Below are 21,967 nucleotides of genomic sequence, written 5' to 3' on the forward strand. Positions count from 1 at the left end.
TTCCTTCCTTCCTTCCTTCCTTCCTTCCTTCCTTCCTTCCTTCCTTCCTTCCTTCCTTCTTTGAGATGGAGTCTTGCTCTGTCACCCAAGAGTACAGTGGCGTGATCTTGGCTCACTGCAACCTCCGCCTCCTGGGTTCAAGCGATTATCATGCCTCAGCCTCCTGAGTAGCTGGGATTACAGGCACGTGCTACCACGCCTGGCTAATTTTTATATTTTTAGTAGTGATGGGGTTTCATCACGTTGGCCAGGCTGGTCTCAAACTCCTGACCTCAAGTGATCTGCCCGCCTCTTAAAGTGCTGAGATTACAGGTGTGAGCCACTGTACCCAGCCTCTTCATTGGGTGTTTTTTTTGTTTTTTGTTTTTTTGTTTTTTTTTGAAAAGGAGTCTTACTCTGTCGCCCAGGCTGGAGTGCAGTGGCACAATCTCCTCTCACTGCAAGCTCCGCCTCCCGGGTTCACGCCATTCTCCTGCCTCAGCCTCCTGAGTAGCTGGGACTACAGGTACCCACCACCATGCCCGGCTAATTTTTTGTATTTTTAGTAGAGACGGGGTTTCACCGTGTTAGCCAGGGTGGTCTTGAACTCCTGACATCGTGATCCACCCGCCTCGGCCTCCCAATGTGCTGGGATTACAGGCGTGAGCCACCGCACCCAGCCCCCTGGGTTTTCTGAATGCACTCTTGTGGCACCTTTGGGAGATTTGTGATTGGTAAAGATCAAATGCTAACTATCTCTAGGGCATAGATTATAATTCTCACACACACACACACACACACACCTATCACATTGTTAATAATGAAGTATTTTAGAGCAAATTACTACACAGGCAATGTAAGATTTATGGAACTGAAGAATGTTGGGTAGAGGCAGATGCCTATGTTTTATTTCTATTTTATTTATTTATTTTCAAGACCAAGTCTTGCTCTATCGCCCAGGCTGGAGTGCAGTGGTGTCATCTCGGATCACTGCAGCCTCCGCCTCCCGGGTTCAAGTGATTCTCTTGTCTCAGCCTCCCGAGTCACTGGGATTACAGGCATGCACCACCATGCCTAGATAATTTTTGTATTTTTAGTAGAGATGGGGTTTCACCATGTTGGTCAGGCTGGAACCCCTGACCTCCGGTGATCCACTCACATTGGCCTCCCAAAGTGCTGGGATTATAGACATGAGCCACCATGCCTGGCCAGATGGCTACATTTTAGTTGCAGCTCTGCCTTCCTCAAAGGGGCTCTGTTTCTTCACAAGAATTGCTAAGGTTACTTCTGCTAGCCCAGCCAGTTACAGATAGGTTCTCTCCATCAATTTCTTGGGAAATTTCCTTATCTGTGAAATGGGAATAGTAAGCTTACTTAAATAACAGGTTTTCTTCTTCCCTTGAGGAGTTCATGAGAAGATGTGTGTTAAATTGCCTGGTGAATGGTAAAAAGCCATTCTAATGTAGGTTATTTTCATTGTTATCACCAGGAAGACCAAATAGAAGCCAAAGATCAGGCGAACTGCTTTTTCCCTGGGATAGAGAACTAAATTACCAGTATCTGCTAAAATCAGCAGTGAACTGAAGTCCTGTCTACCCTTCAATGGTGTTGAGTTAGGTCTGAGAAAGTAACCAGAAATTGAACATTTTCTGGTTCAGATGAAAATCTCTGTTCTGCTCTGAACTTTTATGTGTACTTCCAAGGCTTAATAGGCAGTATTATGAAGCATAGAGAAGAGATTATTTATTAACAATAGCGTTGAAGATATGGATGACTGGTTTGTTTGTCAAGAGTAAGGTCATAACTCTGTAATCTGCTTTAGTCTGAGAGTTGGACTGATCCCATTTGGCTTACCCGATACCAATGTGCTACTCTTTTTCTGCCTTCATATATTTCTGCCCACGTTGCTTGACTTACGAAAATATGCATGTGCCTGCTACACATGACTAGTGACTCTCCTATTGAATCAGATTCTCATAAAAAAGCAAAGAGGGAGTGAATGGGGGAGAGATGGAACACACTATATTTCTTTGAGACCAATGCTTATTTTCTTGGCTGGCAAATGCTTTTTTCTCACCTTTTGACATAATCCTAATGGTCCTATTAAAATACATTTAGCCTTCTCTCTCTTCTCCATCTGCCAGCACTCTGTGTCATTTGGTGGACGGCAGGCAGGTTTTAAGTTCCGAAAAGCAGAGAACAGGCTAAGCATTGGAACAGGATCATATGTCTCCTGTTTTATTTTCAGAAACACACCCTTTCGCCCCCTGGTTTTATTGCTAAGTGTTGAGTTGCAGCTGGATCAGGACAGGGTGGGACAGCAGGGAGACGTCCTTGCCTCTGAGGATTGTTTGATGCCAAGGAGGGTTTTCTAAGGACTTCAAGGAGTCTCTTTCATTAGGAATCTTTTGAAGCAAAATATTCTGATGCTGTTATTTTTGGAAATTCTAATTTGGGCTTGTTTAGATGATTCCCCATCTTCCTTCCATTTCTTTGAGTGGGTGATTTTTATGGTTGTGTTTTGGGTTCAAGTTCACAAATAATGTAACTGTGCCTCAGCCTCATACAGTCTTTCTGCCAGCAGAAAGAGCTGGAAAGAGCTAAGGCAGTTGCATATTAAGGGCAAATATAGCTCGTGTTCAGCGAACATGAACTGTGTTTGCTCAGGCTATTTGGATGAGCTCTTTGCCTAACGGGGAGCAGTGGCAGCAGCTGGGGTGGGTAAGTGATACCGTGCTACAGAGCCTCTAAAACTCCCTGCTCCATCACCGGCAGTGACATTCAATCCCTTCCAGGAAGCAACATGAGCCCACCACAGCTGGCCAGAGGGAGCTTTCCCTTCTGGTTGGGAGGGGTGGGCTTTGGTCTTTAGAGCCTGACTATAGCAGCCTGCGGAGAGCTTTGCATGTGTTGGATGGCAAGAACGGGTCGAGTGTCCTTCCTTCCCTTGCAAGGAGTTTCAGGAATGGAGCCCAGTTTTTAACTCAGGGATCTGGGCAGAGGTTTGGGATACTTAGACAATGCCCAATATGTCAGGCTCCTGAGCAGAACTGGAGGAAGAACCTTTTGAGAGTTGGCTGGTCTGGGGCGTGTCGGGGGGAGGTTTCTAGAACAGAGGTGGGCCTGGGGGGCAGGAAGCTGGTGCGCTGACCTGCCTCGGGACAGAGGCTAACGCACTGCCCTCCCTGATGCGTTCTGGAGCTCTATTTTCAATGTAGCTGTGCACAGAGCTAAGGCTCTGTGTCCCCAGGAGCCCTGGACACCAGGATTTTTCAACCTCAGTGGTGCTATTGACATTTGGGATACAGAATTCATGGTGGTGTCAGTGGGGACTGTCCTGTGCATTGTAGGATGTTGAACAGCATTCCTGGCCTCTATGCCCTGGTAGCACTCCCATTCCACTGTTAAAACCAAAAATATTTCCAGACACTGCCAGACATCCCCTGGTGGGGCAAAATTGCCCCCAATTGAAAAACACTGCATTTTGCAGAAAACAAAACACACTGCTCTCTTCCCCCACCCCCACTTCTGAATTTATATGTACTATTTAGGAAGAGAGCAGGTGGGAAGTCAGATAATATGGTTTTAATATTTGAATACCAGGCTCTTTTATTAGATTGAGGCTTACGAAACTGTCATTCTTTTTGGACGTCAACATGGTTGAATAAGGGCAATTTTGTATGGCTCAACTTAATACCAGCCCATGAAATCAGATTTGTACAAACCTCAGTCACAAGGGGCCTCAGGACAAGGTCATGACCTATGCTGTTTATTAAACACCTCGAGAAGCCTCCTCTGCAAGAGATTGCATTAAGACGGGTGGGTGGGGTGAGGAGAGGGAGAGCTGGAGTGAGCCTGAGAACAGAGCCAAAAGCGTTGAAGAATACGTAAGAGGAGGAGGGGGGACAGGGATAGTTTTACATGTCCCTGGCTGTGGGAAAGGAAGATCGCAATCCTACTGGGGTCATAAAGCAGAAGGAATCATTCAGGTATAGAGGGGAAGAGGGGAAAGGAGACCAAGAGATATAAAGGGACTAGGGCCGAGGGAGATGAACTTCAGAGTCTTAGAGCAAAAATGAACAGAAATTTACCTTCTTCCCTTTGCGATTTAAGAGGCAGAGGTTAAGTACGGGTATGAATCTGGGGGCAATCGGAGACTCGCCCCAGAGCTTTGGGAACAACTTGAGTGTGGCGTATTTTTGGAGAGAAGAGAGGAGCTGGGCATGGGTCCTGGGCATCTTTCCTTGCGGGCCTGGCCTCTCAGGAGCCTGCCTCTCTGGCTGGGTAGAAGTACATCCCCCTCGAGCAGGGCTGGGGATACCTCCTCTCAGCCATGGCACTGCCCTCTTTGTGTGTTGACTCATTCGTGTTCCTATTTTTTTGTACATTACCATCACGGCACCACTAAGACAAGTTCCTCAAAAAAGTTGTGTTCTTGTTTTTTTCTTCCTTTCCTATTCTTTAATCCTTGCCTCTCTGGCATGTCTCAATATGCCCTTTCAAAAATTGTTGCACTAACACCTGTTTTTCCATTTTGTTACAAAGTTGTCTGCAACTCGATCAGCTAGGGGTCTTGTTTGGTGATGGGACAGTGGGAGCCCGGGAGGCCGGCTCCAGTGAGGCACAGGCCTTGACAGCTGTATACAGAATGTGATGGCTCAGATAAATAGGGCCAATCCCAAGACGGGAATCTCGTGAATTCACAGGCTAGAGCAGATCTCAGAGACGCTCAGTTGTGTAGCCCCATTTCTGGGGCTTCTGCAGGTGAAGCAATCCAGGCCCAGAACGACCTCCTGACTTGCTCACATCACACAGTTAGTACCAACGCTGAGAACGTAAGTCTTTTGGCCTAAGCCCATGCTCTTTTCCCTGAATTACCCCAGTATGCTGTGGTGTGGCTAAGGGTGGAGAAGTTCCAGGGCCCCGAGTCAGGAGTTTTAGTTCCCATATAAAGGAAAGGGCAGACGACTGCTGCTGTTACTTTTCTTTTGTAGTCTGGTGCAGCGCATTCAGTGGGCATGGGATGCAGGCTTGTCTGATGCTTGCCTGGGGAGTGACTCAGGAGTAGGCTGCCTGCTCCAGCCAGGAGCTCATTAACAGGGCTGCACTCATTTGCAAACCAGGCAACGCAGACCCATGATAGCTTCCTGCAGTCCCTGGCTCAGACTCAATAAATATCTGCAGCATTTAGGTGGGAGGGAGGAAGCAAAATAAAGAAGAAAGGATACTCAGAGGGCGGTTCCTCCTGACTCATTTACAGTGTGAGCGGTTCCCTAGAACGCACTTTGTATTTGGGTCAGTTTACTTGGCCCTTTGTCAGAAAGCCGAAACTCAAGGAGAAAGGGCGTTCATGTACATCCTTATGCTCAGCTGCAGATTTACCAGGAAGGGAATGTAACACGCTTTGGGATCCTTCACTTGTATGGGCCCCTTTCAAGTTCCCACAACTAATTTGTATTTACAATTTTGTAAACACTTTGCATTTTAAAAACTGTAGATGCTTCCGGTCTTGCAAAATGTGGACTTGCTTCAGAAACCACACCACGTGATAGGCCGGTATCTTACATGATTTCACTAAACTGACTGGGAAAAGGCACCAGGGTCAGGAGTGCCCTAAGGAACAGATGAATGAGAGAAGTAGAATACGTGCACCAGAAGCTGCATTTCTGCACAGGATTCTCCCAGCCCAGCCCTGTTTAAACAAACGTCAGCTCTGTCAAAGGAGGTGGTGAGAGGCCGCTTGAATTTGGCTTCCATTTTCTCCCCCCTTCTTTCAACAGTGACATGGAGCGGAGGGTCATAGTTGAGTAGGGTATCCAGGAGCAGGGCTTAGGTAGAGGCTTTAGGCTCTGCTGAGGCTTCTGAGGAGGACCGAAGGAAGCCTTGAAGGTTCCTAACGCTGGAAACCAGCAAAGGCTGCGATGTTGTCACACAAGCCTCAGGGTGGAGACTTTACCTGACTGTGTCCTGTGTTCGAGGTGCACAGGGTCGCAGGTTTCAATTGCCTTCTAGGGCAACGAGGGGCCACGCTAGGGTTGTGTGAGAGCAATTTTGCTTCCATTCATCCTCCCTTCCCTCTTCTCCCTCATTTGTATATGTGTAATTAGAGTGACCAGCCTGCTGGCCTGTTTACAAGGGGAGGAAGTTCCTCCTCCCACCGCTTTTGTGGTAGCTTTAAGTGGACACTCTATTCTTCTGTGCTTCCTGCCTTGAAAGTGCTGACCAGGGTCACTCACAGGGCTGTTAAACAGCTGCTGCGCCTCACCCTGGCGGCAAACAAGGCCATTCCAGGCCTATCCATCAGCGTGGCTGGACAAGTGCTTTGGGATCTGCCTGGGTGAAAGATGGGAAGTGAGCGTGGGCGTGGCCCTGACGCTCCTCAACCTCCAGACCAAATTTGTCCGAGGCCCTGGTGTCCCTGACGCAGGGAGGAACAGACTGTGGGGAGAAGCTTGGGCATCCCCATGTTGTCATCTGGGCAATGGCCGTAGCGATTTCTTTTTCATTCATTCTTTAAATATTAATTGATTGCCTGTTTAAGACTGCACAAAAGCCTGAATTTTCAACTGCTTTATTTCAATAGCTGACATTTGATTTAGTAGATGTAAAAAAGGTTGCTTGGTTTTGGAGAAAAAAAGGAACTTTTTTTTTTTTTTTTTTTTTTTTTTGAGACGGAGTCTCGCTCTGCCGCCCAGGCTGGAGTGCAGTGGTCAGATCTCAGCTCACTGCAAGCTCCGCCTCCTGGGTTTACGCCATTCTCCTGCCTCAGCCTCCCAAGCAGCTGGGACTACAGGCGCCCGCCAGGTCGCCCGGCTAGTTTTTTGTATTTTTTAGTAGAGACGGGGTTTCACCATGTTAGCCAGGATGGTCTTGATCTCCTGACCTCGTGATCTGCCCGTCTCGGCCTCCCAAAGTGCTGGGATTACAGGCTTGAGCCACCGCTCCTGGCCAGGAACTTTTTTTTTTTTGAGACGGAGTCTCACTCTGTCACCTAGCCTGGAGTGCAGTGGTATGATCTCGACTCACTGCAACCTCTACCTCCCAGGTTCAAACGATTCTCGTGCCTCAGCCTCTCCAGAGCTGGGTTTACAGGCACATGTCACCACACCCGGCTAATTTTTTTATTTTTGGTAGAGACGGGGTTTCACCATGTTGGCCAGGGTGGTCTTGAACTCCTAACGTCAAGTGATCTGCCTGTCTTGGCCTCCCAAAGTGCTGGGATTACAGGTGTGAGCCACTGCACCTGGCCAGAACTTTTAAATTTTTATTTATTTTTTATCTTTCCTTACCCTGCCAGGGTGCCTAACATCCAGCTCAAGGCTTTAGTTTTTTCAGCAGATGATTCCAAACTGCTTTCCCCCAAATATCACAAGAGATTCCCAGTTTTCTAAATGGAGAATCTCAGATTTCAGTTGGTTACTCTGTTCCTGAGAAAATAACATTGAAACCCAAACCTCATCTCCAAGGACTTTTAGCAGTCACCTCCTGTGGTGGGCATTGGGAAACTGTGTGCATTTGGACAGACTCCTCCAACCCTTCCAGCTCTGGTGTCTGCTGTACTTCTGGTCTCTGCTTTTAGAAAGAGAGGAGGGATCCAGAAAGTGGAGAAGGGTAGCGGGTGAGATAATATTCCTCTCCCTTAAGCCTCTGTCTGCTGTGACAATGTATTTTGGGATTTCTGAGGCCTGGCCCTAGGATAACCTGTGAGATTGAATCCTCAAAGAGGGACAAAGGGACAGAGAGGTGACACTGATGGGGCATAAGGTGGAAGGTGGCAAAAAAATAACGTCTCCCTTTTTTCTTTTTTTTTTTGAGATGGAGTCTTGCTCTGTCGCCCAGGCTGGAGTGCAGTGGCGTAATCTCGCCTCATGGCAACCTCCACCTCCCAGATTCAAGCGATTGTCCTGCCTCAGCCTCCCCAGTAGCTGAGATTACTGGCATGCACCACCACACCCAGCCAATTTTTGTATTTTTAAGTAGAGGTGGGGTTTCACCATCTTGGCAAGGCTGATCTCAAACTCCTGACGTCAGGTAATCCACACGCCTCAGCCTCCCAAAGTGCTGGGATTATAATGTCTTCTACGAAGTTTTTCAAGTATCTGTAAAGGCGGTTGTGAAATCGTGCATATTTATGATGAAAGAATTATGTAATTGACAGTGGCCTTTTGTGGCCGTGTGCTTTCTCCACCCAAGGAAATTAAAATACATTCATTATCATGTGATTGTTGAGGATATGATTTGACTTAAAAGGGATCTTGATGGTTGAAAAGTTCACTGATCTTTAGAAACTAAAATATGAACGTGTCTGGGCATGGTGACTCACACCTGTCACTCTAGGATTTTGGGAGGCTGAGGTGGGAGGATTGCTTGAGGCTGGGAGATCAAAACCAGTCTGGCCAACATAGTGAGACCCCAGTCTCTAATTTAAAAAGAAAAGAACGTTCATTCTGGAAGATAAATTAGAATCCATGGAAGCTGGCTTTGCTGTAAAAATGGCCTAAATCTGTTTTTCACCTTCAGATCATTGGCCTTTCCGCAGTGCACACAGCTCTGAGGTTTGTACAAACCTAATATGAGCAGCACAACTGCTTCCAAAAGGCCTCGCAGAGCCCGTTAGTGAGGCAGGACTCTGAAGCAGGGAAGACAGAAAAGGAAAGTTAATCTTCCAGCAGCTCTTGGGGTGTAGAAAGCCCCTCAGAGCCCTCAGCTCACCTCAGCTGTTTGTCTCCTGGCCCAGCTGCCCTGGTTTAGTGGTCGTTTAAATATTTTCTTTGCTTTCCCTTTGGCTTGATGGATTGTGGATGTCTAAACATGGGCCCTTTCCCACCTGGGCCTGCCCTGCCTCTTTCCTGGGGATATAATGGGCTTGTTTGAAGGGTCTGACGCGGCATGGGTGCTGGCCAGCAGGAGCTGGGGGAGAAACACCTCTGTGTGCACAGCGCTCGGGCTAAGTAGCCCTTTCATTGGAGTAGTCAACACCTTTTGTTGCTGCCAGACCCTTCGGGATTGATCCAGGATTCGCTGTCCTTTGAGGTGGGTTGGAGAGAGGTAAATGTGCCCAGAGCAGCTTCCAGAAGGAACTCGCTGAACACTGCCTCCTTTGGTTCCATCGTTCAGGAGATCTGCTAAGGAAAACAGAAGCTTGTTAGTCTCAATTTTGGTGATAAGTAGAATACATAACCAGAGAAAGTAAAAACCCTTTAGGAAGTTCCCACTTAACACGTTTGCTTCTATGATTCTTCACATTTTTACATCCTGCCCTTGATTTCATATTTCCTTTCTATGAAATTTTCATGAGTTGGTTCCTTTTGAAAACAGAAATCTCTCTCTTTTTTTTCTTTGAGATGGAATTTCCCTCTTGTTGCCCAGGCTGGAGTGCAATGGCGTGATCCTGACTCACTGCAACCTCTGCCTACTGAGTTCAAGGGATTCTCGTGCCTCAGCCTCCCCAGTAGCTGGGATTACAGGCATGAGCCACCACACCTGGCTAATTTTGTATTTTTAGTAGAGACAGGGTTTCACCATGTTGGTCAGGCTGGTCTCAAACTCCTGACCTTAGGTGATCTGCCAGCCTCGGCCTCCCAAAGTATTGGGATTGCAGGCATGAGCCACCGTGCCTAGCTGAAAAAAGAAATCTTAAGTCACACATAATTGTATTTACTCAGACTCTACTTAATGTATGAACTCACTGGAACTGACAAGGGTACAAGTCTGCTAGGAAATCTCAAGTTCAATCAAATGTTCCCAAATGGAGTATGGGAGAAGCAGAGGCCCACTGGGTCTGGGGTGTGGCTTTTGAATTGTGAAGATGCTTCTGCAAGCTTGTTGGTGGATGGCTGGATTGACAACAGCGTGTCTAGTTACTGTTGCAAGGGATGAAATTGAAGTATGGTGATCTAAACTGCAAGGAAGGATTCTCAGCTCATCTTTTCTGTCCTCAAACTGTCTTCCTTTGCCAAAACTGTCAACATTCTGCCTACAGATAGACTGTCAAATGGAATATGACAAACTCCAAAGCACTATTTTCTCCAAAGCACCTATCTTAATTTCATACTTCTCCCTTTATATTACCTACTTTAAGGGATTTTTGGTGGGGAGGAGGGAGGAGCACCAGGAAGAATTTTGCATAAATAAATGCTTTTGCTCAAACTCTTGAACTCTTGAACTTTTGTTCAAATTCTAAGATTTTAAAGTTTTTTTTTTTTTTCCCTGTTATATCTACCCTGTTACTAAATTTGCAAGGAAAGCAATGAATCCTTTATATTGGTCCTAGCACTATGTCTTGTGCAGAGGCATGAAAAGATATTCCCGGTCTCATTCTTAAGAAACTGACCATCTGGTAGTCAGGGCAGGATTTATGAATGAGTCAGCTGGAGAGCCGTGTTTGATGGCTCTAATCTAGTCTCTAGCCTAGTGCTCTGCATGTAAAGAGGGCTCAGGTGATGTTAGCCCAACAAAGAAAGCACTAAATTACAGCGTTCAGGCAATAGCATGGTTGGACCTCAGAGAACTGGGAGAGAACGAAGGTTCTAATAGTTGGTGTAGTCTGTGTGCAGAAGGTGGGGACACGAGCTAGGTCTCGAAGGAAGAGTAGAAAGGTTGAGTGGGTTGACAGGGTGTCACTGGTAATTGGAAGAGTCAGAGGAATGACCCAGGGAATAGCATCTTGGTTGGACCAGAGGGTATGCACTGACTAAGGACCAGTAAAAGATAAAATGAGATGAATTGTAGAAGGGGTTGAAAATCAGTGAGATTTGAGATTTGGATTAAGTCAAGTTGATAAAACTGTAAAGGGAGCTATTGTAGGTTTGGAGGGTTTGCTTATAGTAAATTTCTTTCTTTCTCTCTCTCTTTTTTTTTTTTTGTTTGAGACAGGGTCACCTAGGCTGGAGTGCAGTGGCACCATCTTGGCTCACTACAACCTCTGCCTCCTGAGCTCAAGCGATCCTTCCACCTCAGCCTCCTGAGTAGCTGGGACTACAGGCATGTGTCACCACACCTGGCTATTTTTTTTTTTTTTTTCTGAGATGGAATTTCGCTCTTGTCACCCAGGCTGGAATGCAATAGCAGAGTCTCAGCTCACTACAACCTCCACCTCCTGGGTTCAATTGATTCTCCTGCCTCAGTCTCCTGAGTAGCTGGGATTACAGGCGCCCACCACCATGCCCAGCTAATTTTTGTATTTTTAGTAGAGACGGGTTTTCACCATGTTGGCCAGGCTGGTCTCGAACTCCTGACCTCAGATGATCTGCCCGCCTTGGCCTCCCACAGTGCTGGGATTACAGGCACGAGCCTTGGCTAATTTTTTGTGACTTTTGTAGAGACAGAGTTTTGCCATGTTGCCCAGGCTGGTCATTTTACATTCCCACTAGCAAGACTCTAGGGTTCTAATTTCTCCACATCCTCACCAATACTTATTTTCTGTTTTTTTTTTTTTTTTTTTTTTTCCTCTCTTTTGTAGTAGACATCTTAATTGGTACAGGATGATATTTAATTGTGGTTTTGATTTGCATTTCCTTAATGACTAATGATGTTGAGCATCTTTTCAGAAGCTCAGAAACATATAAAGAGATGACCACATTTGTATATCTACTTTGGTAAAATGTTCAAGTCCTTTGCCCATTTTTAATAGATTTTTTGGGGGTTGTTGAGTTTTAGGCATTCTCTCTATATTTTAGATATGTATTAAACACTTATGCGATATGTGATTTGCAAATATTTTCTCCCATTCTGTGGGTGACCATTTTACTTTGTTGATAGTGGTTTCTGATTGAAAAAAATTCTTAATTTTGATGAAGTTCAATTTGTATGTTTTTTCTTTTGTTGCCTTTGCTGTTGGTGTCATATTCAGGAAATCATTGCCAAATCCAACCTCTGCAGGTTTTTTGTTTGTTTGTTTCCTTCTAAGAGTTTTACAGCTTTAGGTCATACATGTAGGCCTTTGACCCATTTTGAGTTAATTTTTTTTTGTATATGGTACGTGTATATTCAGTTTTCCAAGTGTCCATTGTTGTCCTTTCCCTATTGGACAGTCTTGGCAAAAAATCACTTAACTGTATATGCAAAGGTTTATTTCTGAATTCGCTGTTCTATTCCACTGGTCTGTCTCTTTGCCAGTAGCATGCTGTTTTTTATTATTATGGTATTGTAATATGTTTTGAAATCAGGATTTGTGAGACCTCCAACTTTGTTCTTTTTCAAGATTGTTTTGGCTATTGGTGGTCCCTTGAGATTCCATATAAATTTTAGGATGAAATTTTCTGTGTTTGCAAAAAATGCCATTGGGATTTTGATTGGGATTGCATTAAATCTACAGATCACTTTGGGTAGTATTGACATCTTAACAGTGTTAAATCTTACAATCATTAACAAGGGTTGTTTCTTCGTTTATTTTTGTCTTCTTTAGTTTCTTTCAGTAACATTTTGTAGTTTTCAGTATGTAAACCTTTTGCCTCTTTGGTTAAGTATTCAGTTCTTTTTGATGCTATTGTAAATAGAATTGTTTTCTTAATCAAGACAGATGGTTTTGCCATACACGATGGTTCTTATCTCTCTATTCCACGTTCCCCTTCCAAAAGGCTGGCTGATACTAATTAGAATGAGGGTGGAGGCCACCCAGAGGGTCACCTTTGCCCTGGGAATGACTACAATTCTGAACCTGCAGAAGGAAGGAATAAGGGCTGCTTTAGAGTCCATCTGAGGTTGTTCAAGGTCTTTGAGACTCACAGACATATTATTTAATATGCTTTATTCAGAGCACAAAGACGAATAACTTCCTTCCAAATCCTACTTCAAGCAAAGGGAAGAGACATATAGCAGCTGTCGGGAGGCTATTCAACTTTTAAAGTTTGACTCCAGCAAAAATTGTAAGAGGCAAACAGTGTATCCTTAGCTGTGTCATCTCCTCACCCCAATTCAGCTTTGATCTTTCTCTTCTTTTATCCTGTTTCCCTGTTATCCTGTCATCACCCTGCCTCACTCCTTTTTCCAAAGTTCCCTTTCCTCTGCTTCCTTAACAAATGTACCTATCCCATTGTCATTTCCTCAGATTTTTGCTGGGCAAAAGTAAACTCTTCCTGAAAAATTAACTCTTGCAAAACAAGAGCGGGTAAAGTCTTTGCAATTTAACAGGGTGACAGTGTCTTCATCTGAGCAAGATGAATGAGTTAGTCTAATCCTGGTGACTTCAGGAACCCACAGACTGAGAAGGAAAATGATTTTGGGGTTTGCCTAGACCTGGCCTGATCTGTTAGTGGGCGGAAGCAGGAGGGGACAGAGAAGCCAGGGTCAGATGACTGGGAAGCGTGATGTTATGCTGGTCTTGGAGGCAAAGGAGCTTCACTACTAGAGGTACCTCAGAGTCAAACTCAGTCCTGCCTTAAGTGGCTTGTCACAAGGTCTCAGGGAGCCTAGAGCTGTAGTTGAAATTGACGTTTTCTCTCAGTGACCCACTTCTAACCTTAGAGCTTCCTACAGACTTGGTCTTGGGAAGGGTTTACCCCCAGACTGTGTGGTTGCAGGAACCTGTGGGCATTCCAGAGGGAGTCTGTTAACTCAACTTCAGAAATGAGGAAGATTATTTTATAAGTCAGTGCAGGCTAAAAACCAGAGGACCCCCAAACTGCGTGGACTGGCCAATCACCAGTGTGTGGGCTAATGTAAAGCGGAAGGCCTGCAGGCAATGGTGGCAGGCCATGCCTGTGGACCTCTGTTACATACCACCTGCCTGACCACTGTGTGTGGGGAGGTAACAGCCCCCATGTCCAGACCCCCTGGCAGCTCTCTTCTGCTCTGGTGAGTACCGAAGGCCAGGGCTGCACCGTCCTGGGCTGCACTGTGGGAGGTGGGTCTTGGCAGCAAGCTGGACTGGGGATTCTGCTTTGTGTCCGGCTGCTCCGCAGAGATGTCTGCACCATGAATTTGATACAAAGTCCACAAACATTTCACTGCGAAAGGCACCTGTTATCTCCCTTTGCAGAACCTCCGAGAGAGACAAACTTGGTGGCTTGCCAAACAGGCTGTACTCCTTATGTCTGATCTAGGGTACATGCTGTTGGTTGCCATCTTCCTATCGAACCCAAAGCCAGAGCTCTGGATGTGAGATGAAGGGGATGGTAGCTGGGGAGGCTAGAGGAGAAAGACAATGCAAACAATACCTCAGGCAATGGGCTAAGCACACAAACAGATTTAGGTGGACCAGAGGAGAAAAGAAAAAAGCCCCAAGCATACCAAAAACAAAGCAACACTTCTTTCCTACTTCCTTCCTTCCCATGCGTCTCATTCGTGTTGGTGGAAGCTACAGATTGATTACTGTTTTGGGGCCTCTGATGAAAAACTCACATGTGTAGAGACTCTGCCGCGAGATTAGGAGCTTCTTTGTTGAACCGAGGCAATCTCATGTTATTAAACCTTCCCTCTCAACTTGCCACCTGCTCCTCTCCTTCCCTAGCCCTAAGACGCTGAACCCATCTCCCCTTTTATCTTTGTTGCCTGTTAATTCCTGTTTCATCAGGTGGAGGGCTTGTTCTGGAAATTAAGGTTTTGGGAACAGGGTTCCTCAGCTTCCTCTATCTTTGGGTATAGGAGGGCAGTCCTAAGATTTCCATAATCACAGCTTTTCCTGTGCCTCCTGCACTTACGATCACTACCGTACATCTGACTTCTTAAATTCATGGCCTTGAACTGCAAGGATATTTGCTAGTGTGTATGTTTTGTCTGCAACTACATTGTCTGATTGGGTGAAATGGGCTCTCTATTAGTCTATTCTTGCACTGGTATGAAGAAATACCTGAAACTGGGTAATTTATAAAGAAAAGAGGTTTAATTGGCTCATGGTTCCATAGGTTGTACCGGGAGCATGACTGGGGAGGCCTCAGGAAAGTTGCAATCATGGTAGAAGGGGAAGGGGAAGCAGGCACGTCTTCTACTGCCAGAGCAGGAGGAAGAGAGAGAAGGAGAGATGCTACATACTTAAACAACCAGACCTCGGGAGAACTAATTCACCATCACAAGAACAGCAAAGGGGAAATCCACCCCCAGGATCCAGTCACCTCCCACCAGGCCCCTCCTCCAACACTGGGTATTATAGTTCGACGTGAGATTTGGGTGGAGACACAGAGCCAAACCATATCAGGCTCCAAGGCCGCTTTTAAGTAGCTCCAGGGTTCTCAAATTCTAAGTGTTTTAAGTGTACAGACAGAAGGCATAGCAAGCCTTCAGTACATGTTCACGATTATCACTTTCTAGAAGCCTTCAGAGTGATTGTCTAAGGAGTTTTCTGGTCAAGCACTGGGGTAGGCATTGGCATTCTTCTCCAGATGAAAGTCAAGAGGCAGACACTACAGTGACCAATGCCTCATCCAAACTCCTGAGGAAGAGGAGAGTCCGACTGCCACTTCCTAACAATGTGAAGCCATGATACGAGGCCTAATAAAATTTCCCCACAGTTTCAAGAGGATGTGGTATCTTTCACTTCCTGTCCCAAACTGTTCTGCACTGTTGCGCCATGCAACAGCTGCTTCGGATCAAGCCATGGCCAAATTCTTGCTGGGGAAGAGCAGTGACATTTCGGGAGCCACAGGGACACAGGGAGCCACTTCTGTAGGTGCTGGAGACTCCACTCATAGGATGTCTGGACACTGACATCTAAAGTCTAGAGGAGGATATTAAAATGTTAGATCGGGAAGGGGACAGATCCACCATTGTAATTTCCAAGGTGAAACTCAGATGTCCTGGAAGGAGGGCAGACAGGCCTGCTTGTGACCTGCTAATCCACTATCACAAAGTGTGCATGCTTTCTTATCATTTTACTTCTTTCATAAATAGAGGACAGGAACAAAAAGCCAAAAGGTTACCTGAAGGAACAGGTAAGAAATCTCTAGCTAATTCCCATGGTACTGTGGAACTAGTACCTCATCATGCTGTTCATCATACTTTGCTTGTGTTGTGGGGAAGACTTAAGCATAGACAAGGTGTCACTGGCCTCGCTGTAAAATAACCGGCTGTTAATGAAGCAGCCGAGGGATGTGGAGACGGCGTCTTTGTCCCTGTGCTCACCTTTTCCTGAATGTACCTTTTTCCCTTTAATTTCCCTAAATTAGCTGTGCCATAGAATGTACCTAATTTGTATCAGGTCTATACAAGGATAAAATCATAATACATCCATGAATCAGGTTCAGTTAATTTATTTCCTAAACATCTATATTTTGAACTAATTTCAGATTTATAGAACAGTTGTAGGAACAGTAGAAAGAATTTCTATCGCCGGGCGCGGTGGCTCAAGCCTGTAATCCCAGCACTTTGGGAGGCCGAGACGGGCGGATCACGAGGTCAGGAGATCGAGACCATCCTGGCTAACACAGTGAAACCCCGTCTCTACTAAAAATACAAAAAAAAACTAGCCGGGCGAGGTGGCGGGTGCCTGTAGTCCCAGCTACTCGGGAGGCTGAGGCAGGAGAATGGTGCAAACCTGGGAGGCAGAGCTTGCAGTAAGCTGAGATCCGGCCACTGCACTCCAGTCCAGGCGACAGAGCGAGACCCCGCCTCAGAGAAAGGAGAAAAAAAAGAACAAAAGAAAGAATTTCTATCTACCCTCTATTCAGATTGCCTAATATTAAAATTTACCACATGTGCTCATCATCATTCTCTTTTATTTTTTTGAGATGATGTCTCGCTCTGTTACCTCGGCTGGAGTGTAGCAGCGTAATCTCCGTTCACTGCAGCTTCTGCCTCCCAGGTTCGGGTGATTCTCCTGTCTCAGCCCCCTGAGTAGCTGGGATTACAGGCACCTGCTGCCATACTCGGCTAATTTTTGTATTGTTAGTAGAGCCAGGGTTTCACTGTGTTGGCCAGGCTGGTTTTGAACTCCTGACCTCAGGCGATCCGTCCCCCTCAGCCTTCCAGAGTGTGGGATTACAGGCATGAGCCACTATGCCCAGCCAGGGTCATGTTTTATATCAAAGATTTAAAGCACTTCTCAGTGTTTTATGCAGAAGACTTAAGATGTCCGTTTGTCTCCTTATAGAGGATAGATTTTGATCACTTTGTTAAGTATTCGTCTACCAGGTTTCTCTATTGTAAAATTATTTTTCCCTTCGCAGTTAATAAGTACCATGTGGGGAGATCATTTGAGACTATGCAAGTATTCTGTTTCTCAACAAACTATTATCCACTATTTTTAGCATCCATTTATATTTTGTTGTTGTTGTTACTGTCACCCAGCAGAATTCAGTGGTGTGAACGTGGCTCACTGTAGCTCACTGCAGCCTTGAACTCAAGCTGCAAGACGATCCTCTCACCTCGGCCTCTTGAGTAGCTGAGACTACAGGTGTGCACGACCATGCCTGACTAATTTTTAAACATATTTTTGGTAGAGATGGTGTCTCACTTTGTTATCCAGGCTGGTCTCAAGTTCCTGGGCTCAAGTGATCCTCCTACCTTGGCCTCCCAAAGCTTTGGGAGCCACCATGCCGGGCCCTGGCTTGATGATTCTTGAATGAGTTAATCATTAGTACAGTAAAAACCAAATGCTTGTTTTTCTAATTTTATTATTCACATTTATCAGCTGTCATTTCCTGTTAACATGAACTTTCTCCTCTCCTTTCTTTCTTTCTGTATTTATATCAGCATGGACTCAGAGAATCTTTTTTCACTCAGTGGCTTATTATTCATTACTGTTGTTATTTATTTTGATGTTTAAATTGTTCTAGATTTGGCTGATGGGAGTCCTTTCCAACCGGCTTTTGTGTGCTTTTATAAATCAGGTATATTTTGGTATAATTTACATACAGAAAAATCCATCCCTTTCAAGAGAAGAGTTGGATAAATTTTGACAAACATACAGCTGTGTAAGCACCACCACTGTTAAGGTATTTTTGTCACTCCAGAAAGTTCTTTTTTTTGAGACAGTCTCACTCTGTTGCCCAGGCTGGAGTGCAGTGGTGTGATTTCGGCTCACTGCAACCTCTACCTCCTAGGTTCAAGCAGCTTTCCTGCCCCAGCCTCCCAAGTACCTGGGATTACAGGCATGTGCCACCACACCTGGCTAATTTTTGTATTTTTAGTAGAGGTCAGATTTCACCATGTTGGTCAGGCTGGTCTCGAACTGCTGACCTCAAGTGTTTCACCCACCTCAGCCTCCCAAAGTGCTGGGATTACAGGCGTGAGCCACCACACATGGCCCCAGAAAATTATTTGATACTGAACTGTCAGTCTCCTTCTACTCCCCGTTCCTGGCTATCGCTGCTTTGATTCTTGTCTCCATAGTTTTGCCTTTTTAGAATATACTTTGTATTTGCTTGTTCTGCTTAGCATAATCATTTTGAGATTCACCCATGTTGTTGCATGTATCAATAGTTCATTCATTTTTATTACACATAGTATGCCATGGTGTGGATATTCCACAGTTAGTTTATCCGTTGTTCTATTGATGAACATTGGGGTTGTTCTCAGTTTTTATTAAAAATAAAGCTGTGGATGGGCATGGTGGCTCATGTCTATAATCCTAGTACTTTGGGAAGCTGAGGTGGGAGGATCACTTGAGCCCAGGAGTATGGAGACCAGCCTGGGCAACATAGTGAGATCCCATCTCTATAGGAAAAAAAAAAAAAAAAAAAACCAACAAAAACCCACAAAACAAAACAACAAAAAACTGCTATGAATGTTTGTGTACAAGCAATTGTATAGACATACACTTTCATTTCTTACAGGTAAATATTTCATAGTGGGTGGCAGGGTTGTATAGTAGATTTATGTTTAACTTTTTAAGAAATAACCTGTTTTCCAAAGTGGTTGTACTGGCTGGGCATGGTGGCTCACGCCGGAAGTCCCAGAACTCTGGGAGGCTGAGGTGGGCAGATCATTTGAGGTCAGGAGTATGGGACCAGCCTGGCCAACATGGTTTCAACCTCTTCTCTACTAAAAATACAAAATTAGCCAGGCATGGTGGCACATACCTGTAATCCCAGCTACTCGAGGCTGAGGCAGGAGAATCTCTTGAACCCTGGAGGCAGAGGTTGCAGTGAGCGGAGATCATACCATTGCACTCCGGCCTGGGCAACAGAGTGAGACTCTGTCTCAAAAAACAAAAAAAACAAAAAAGTGGTTGTACCATTGTATATTCCCTTCACCAATATATGGGAGTCCTAGTTGCCCTGCATCCTTCTCAGTGTTTGGCATGATCAGTCTTTTTAGTTTTGGTCATTCTAGTAAGCATGTAGTTTTAATGCACATTTTCTTCCTTTTTTTTTTTTTTTTTTTTTTTTGAGACAGAGTCTCACTCTGTTGCCCAGACTGGAGTGGAATGGCATGATCTTGGCTCATTGCAACCTCCGCCTCCTGGGTTCAAGCAATTCTCCTGCCTCAGCCTCCTAAGTAGCTGGGATTATAGGTACATGCCACCACGTCCAGTGAATTTTTATTTTTTGTTTTGTATTTTTAGTAGAGATAGGGTTTTGCCATGTTGGCCAGCCTGGTCTCGAACTCCTGATCTCAGGTGATCTACCTGCCTTGGCTTCCCAAAGTGCTGGGATTACAGGCATGAGCCACTGTGCCCAGTCTTAATGCATGTTTTCTTGATGACTCACGATGTTGAGCTTCTTTTCATGTCCTTATTTGCCATTCATATATCTTCTCTGATGAAGCTTGGCTTCAAATTTTTTGCTCATTTGAAAAATTGCACTGTCTTCTTTTTATTGAACTGTAAGAGTTGCATTTTGGATTGAAGTTCTTTATATTTAATTGTAAAGAAAAATAATGTATTCATTTAAGTGAAGATTTAAGCCACGGCCAGATAATATTTTAGGCTCTGTGGGCCATATTGTCTCTCTTCGAACTACTCAACTTTGTCCTTGTAGTGTATAAGCAGTCATAGATAATCTCAAAATGAATAAGCATGTCTGTGTTCCAATAAAACTTTATTTACAAGAACAGGCAGAAGGATAGATTTGACCTGTTGTCCAAGGCTTGCCAACCCTTAGCTTTGGCTTCAGTTTCTAGCACTGGACAGGGTTGACTGAACCTGGGTTCCTGCTGTGAATTGCAAGGTTAAAATACATTGTTCATTAGTTAGAACGATCTGGGGGCTAAATCCAGTCCACTTTACTTAAAAGTCAGAATTGCAGGACATATAGAACTTCTATATCAAGCTACATGTTTGCAAAGTTATTTTTCAGACCTGGGAGCCAGTGATCCTGAGGATGCACTGTCATATGAGATAGTCCAGCAGAAGAAAGTGTCCCTCCTGGTTAGGGGCCCCCATATCTGGCATGCATCATAGTCACTGGCAGCTTTTCAGTAGATGTTCCTGGGCTCTCTCTGCTGCATCAGAATCTCAGGGGTGGGCTGAGTTATCCCAATCTAGTTTTAAAGCATCTTCCAGGTGTTTCAGATGAAGTCAGATGAGGGACTTGCACTAAGTGATGAATAGAGATTCTCAGGAGACTTATCTTAATGAAGAGATAAGAATAATCTCTAATTACTGCATTGATTTTATGTAAATAGATGCTTCTAAAGTGTTCACAATATTTTAAAAGTTAATAAGTAGTTAAAATACTCTTTCCTATGCCTGCTCTCCAAACTTGATTGCCACTACTGAGATTCTTATCAAACTATTTTTTTTTCATGCACAGTGCAAAAACAAACTTCAGAACAGCCTCTGCAGGATTTTCAAAAAACCTCAATTATTGGACTCTAAATTAAAAAGTAAAAAGTATTGTGGAAATTCAAGCCCATTACCATTTATTCATAAAGACAAGTGACTCAATCAAAACAGTATCTTTGATGGATTAAGTGTGTTTAAACAAATAGTTAACCGTAATACTAGGGGATTAGTATTTTTGAAGAGCTCTATTTTTGGTAGAGCTTTAACTGATATTCTTTGATAATCCCTGTTTTTCCCTGGCAGTTGATGCCTCTATTTGCTTTGGAAATAGCCTTTTAGATATGTTGCATTTTAACAATATTCTTGTAGTACAGAATATGCAATTCTGTTTGTAATGCAAAAATCTATCAGGTAAGCTAGGGAAATTACAAAATAGTTGCTTGCAAATTGCTTTAGACCTAAAGTGGACAACCTGAAGGTATCAATTGAATTGTGATTTGTTGATGTAAGACTCTCAACTATTTTTACATTAAAAAAACCCTTTCTATTATTGTCTTAGTCTATTTGCTGCTATAACAAAATACCTGAGACTGGGCAATTTATAACAACAGCAATGTATGTCTCATAGTTCTGGAGGCTGGGAAGTCCAAGATCAAGGCCTGGACAGTTTCATTGTCCTGTGAGGACCCAATTTCTGCTTCTAAGATAGCACCTTATTGCTGCAACCTCTGGAGGCGATGAATGCTGTGTCCTCACCTGGTGAAAGGAATGGAAGGACAAAAAGTGCCTAGCTAGTTCCCTCCAGCCGTTTTATAAGGTTGTTAATCTCACTCGTGAATGTTGTACCCTCATGGCTTAATCACCTCCTAAATCAGCCTACCTCTTAATACTATCACATTGGTGATTAGTTTGAACACACGAATTTTTGGGGACATTCAAACCATAACAATCATCAAGAAAAATTATCTAAAACTTTTGATGCCACCCTGGGGTCTTGTCTAACAAACTCACCCACAGATTATTTGATTTTCAAGAGAATGTACTTTTCACTGAATTCTGTTTACTGTTGATTAGGGCTCAGATGCTGTGAAGTTACATGTTAACTTACAGACTTTTGTTTATTAGAGACACAAATGTTTTTTTATTGGTAGAAAAGATAACCTCAATGCTTATAGTTTTATTGTCTTGTAGGTCATTAACCAGCTTGATCTCTAACTCTAAACTTATTTTGGTATAACTTTTTTTTCCTTCCCTTTTCCTCCTTCCCTCCTTCTCTGCTTTACTTTCCCTCCCTCCCTCCCTCCCTCCCTCCCTCCCTTCCTTCCTTCCTTCCTTCCTTCCTTCCTTCCTTCCTTCCTTCCTTCCTTCCTTCCTTCCTTCCTTCCTTCC

This window comes from Piliocolobus tephrosceles, chromosome 5 (assembly GCF_002776525.5).
Source record: "Piliocolobus tephrosceles isolate RC106 chromosome 5, ASM277652v3, whole genome shotgun sequence".
Taxonomy (NCBI): Eukaryota; Metazoa; Chordata; class Mammalia; order Primates; family Cercopithecidae; genus Piliocolobus; species Piliocolobus tephrosceles.